Source organism: Octodon degus, unplaced genomic scaffold, assembly GCF_000260255.1.
Source record: "Octodon degus isolate 3935 unplaced genomic scaffold, OctDeg1.0 scaffold00151, whole genome shotgun sequence".
Lineage (NCBI taxonomy): Eukaryota > Metazoa > Chordata > Mammalia > Rodentia > Octodontidae > Octodon > Octodon degus.
In genome coordinates this window covers 7,059,783-7,063,319 of record NW_004524727.1, presented here as the reverse complement: position 1 = coordinate 7,063,319, position 3,537 = coordinate 7,059,783, and the positions used below count along the sequence as shown (strand labels likewise).

The following is a 3,537-nucleotide window of genomic DNA, read 5'->3' as shown; positions in this document are numbered from 1 at the left end:
AGCAACTCTCTTCAGGGCACTGGATTCTAGAAACCTGTTTGTGGCTCTTTGACCATAGGAAGGAATGAGAGTGAGAATAACCTTCTGCAGTTTCTCTGCACCACTGGTGGCAAGTCACAAAGTTCTCGGATGCTTTCTCTTAGGAGACTGAATGATTTTCCACTCTTTTCACCGCGTGGAACTGTGGAGTACTTACAAAAGTGACGTTTTATCGAGAGTTGTGTGTTTCGCCATATAGAGGAACAGGCATTGGAGTGCCCTGCTTCCCAAAGAAGCTGGATCTTAGCTGGCTCTTCTGCATTGAGAACTCACACTTAGGGCTTCTGCCCACAGCGCCTAGCAGGAGCATACCTTGAGGAAATGGTACGTTAGCTCCAGAGGTGGTCAGCGCCGCGCCAGCAGCCTGGAGCGGGCGGCGAACAAACATGAATTTTGGAGTTCCCCACAGCGAGGTGAAATCTAATACCCGTGTAATGAACAGCTGGGGTATGTTGCTGACCTATGCATTAGGAGTTGGCTTGCTTCATATTGTCTTACTCAGCATTCCTTTCTTCAGTGTTCCTGTTGCTTGGACTTTAACAAATATTATACATAATCTGGGGATGTACGTATTTTTACATGCAGTGAAAGGAACACCTTTTGAGACCCCTGACCAGGGTAAAGCAAGACTTCTAACTCACTGGGAACAACTGGATTATGGAGTATAGTTTACATCTTCACGGAAATTTTTCACAATTTCACCAATAATTCTATATTTTCTGGCAAGTTTCTCTACAAAGTATGATACAACTCACTTCATCTTAAACACAGCTTCTTTCTTGAGTGTGCTTATTCCCAAAATGCCACAACTACACAGTGTTCAGATCTTTGGAATTAATAAGTATTGAAAGATTTTAAAATTGAACAAAAGATATTTACAGCTACTGAGTTTCCTGTAAGGAAGGGGTAGTTAGTACACTGCACTGTTTCTGTGATAATGTGAAATGAGAGATAGTTGCATTGGGGGGCCAGCTGCTGGTTTTTCATATGCAGTCTTGCAGTGCAGAATTCTAAAAGATGCCTCTGTTTAAAGCATGTGGTACATTTTTGAAGAGAGGCTTTATTGGCAAGCTCGGAAGGCCCAGCTTATAAATTAATGGCAGTACAGTGAGAGTGTAGTACATGATAATCCAAGGAAATATAAGATTTGTAAGAAAATAGGACCAACTTAAAGTGAATGGGCACTATGTTACAAAGACAATTTCCAATCAGTCATAGTCAGTTTAAGGAGACTTACATGTGAATGAGAATCATCTCTATACATGTTTATTATAGATGATTATTATTATAGATTGTTTTTGTTACCATACGTGTTCCTCTTACATAAGAGGATTTATGCCCTCTTGTTTCTATAAGCCAGTTCCTACCTTATAAGTATGCCTTTTGGTTTTGCTGGCTAAATATTGTGTGTTGATAGATAAGGTCACTTTTGCATACATTGCATTACAGCATTCGTGAAGGTCTGTCCTTCTTCATGACTGGGGATAGAAGATACCATGTATCTTACAGGCAGCCTCTGAGTCAGCATTCTAATTTTGGAACAAAGTGGGTTTTACTGCTGTTCTATGTACAAAGCTGCTAAACCAATTAAGAAACTAATTTATTTCAGCAGTTAAAGTATATGGTAGTTTAAAGGAGTCTACTTGGATTGAGCAACTTAATTGGTAAAGCTATCATTCTTAAGGAAGGAAACATAAAATAACTATAGCCACCTGTGGTTGCAAAAAATGCTTCTCTAGCAATAGTACCAAAGGAAGTAATAAAGTCCCTTTTTTGGCAAGTCTGTAGTAAAAGATGACAGTGACTTGCTTTATTCCTCCTGCTGTCAAGTTTCATACTTTCCTATTAATATTTTGCCTTTAAATATGTGGGTCTTAGCGCAGATGCTACTAAATGGTAACTATTTCCAAAGCATGACCATGTTAAGTTTTTGTGATTTAAGGAAGTTTTATATGATTGTTAATATTAATTGTAAGAAAAAACTGTATACCACTTAGAAAAATAAACACATCCAACAAACAACACTCTGACATAGAATGAGTGAAAAGCTCAGTAACATTTATAAACAAAATTGAATGAAAAGAGTTATAGATCAACTTTAAAGTCAATTTGTGTCAATAAATTTAGGAATACTGATCACTGTTTTGTATCTCCAAAGTGTAGACTTTAGAAATCAGTTGTACGATACAAAGTTGCCTTTCTACATTTGTCATTTCCCATGTATATTTAAATAATTGGTAATCTGTACTTCAATAAAATTTTTGTTTGGTGTAAGATTATTTCAAAAGCTTTCAAAAGTCACCAAAACTATAGACACTTATAAAAAAATTTTTAAGGAACTGAATTTGTAAAATTAAATCATTAAAAATATTTTTTTGTTTAACTTTTGTGTTTCTTATTTTTAAACAGTATCTTGTTATGTAGTTCAAGGTGTAGTGGAACTTACATGTAGCTCAGGCTGGATATGAACTTACACTCTTTCTTGCCCAGCCTCTCAAGAGTACCTTACTGGGGCTGGTGAGATGGCTCAGTGGTCTAAAGCACCTACTTACAACAAGCTAAGCTAAACAAAGCACAGAGACTGTGGTTCACTCCCCAAGCACCACATGCCAGCCAGCACGGTCCCCTGGTGGGCTGATCTGGCCACCCACAAAAAAAATAAATACATACATAAATAAATAAATGTAAAAAATAAATAAATATATAAATAAAAGAATGGTATAATTTTTTTTAAAATAAGGGTACCTTACTGCATTGTAGAGTCTATCTCAACAGGCTTACATTTTCTACACATACCTCAAAGATGTAAATTGATCCGTGTGCTTTCTGCTGTCTTGTCTCACTGTTTTAAAAATAGTAGATATGTAAGGACTTCCCTATTTTAAAGACAATTTGTATACAGAACAAGACATTACCCTTAATGGAGATACAGATATTATAATAAATGAATAGGAAAAAAAAAGAACTCACACTTAGAAACACAAAATATGCAGTAGAAACAAGCAGCTCTCCTCAGGGCACTGGAGTATAGAAACGTGTTTGAGGCTCTCTGCCCATAGGAATGAAAAGGAAAGAGAAAAACCTTCTGCAGTTTCTCTGCAGCTCCAGATAGAAAGTCACAAACTTCACGGGTGCTTTCTCTTAGGAGACTAAATGATTTGCTACTGTTTTCACAGTGTGAAACTGTGAAGTACTTTAGTTACAAACGTGATGTTTGAGCCAGAGTTCTGTGTTGTGTCGCATACAGAAACAGGTATTGGAGTGCCCTGCTTCGCACAGAAGCTGGAGATTAGCTGACTCTTCTGCATTAAGAACTCACACTTAGAAACACAAGTCATGCAGTAGAAACGAGGAGCTCTCCTCAGGGCACTGGAGTCTAGAATCCTGTTTGTGGCTCCTTCCTCATAGGAATGAATGGGAGAGAGAACAACCTTCTGCAGTTTCTCTGCACCTCCAGCTAGAAAGACACAAACTTCACGGATATTTTCACTTAGGACA

General features: G+C 37.6%; 1 pseudogene; it reads left to right on the top strand.

Annotated features, from left to right (window-relative positions):
• Positions 1-425: 425 nt before the first annotated feature.
• Positions 426-887, top strand: LOC101590660 (annotated as a pseudogene).
• Positions 888-3,537: the final 2,650 nt, after the last annotated feature.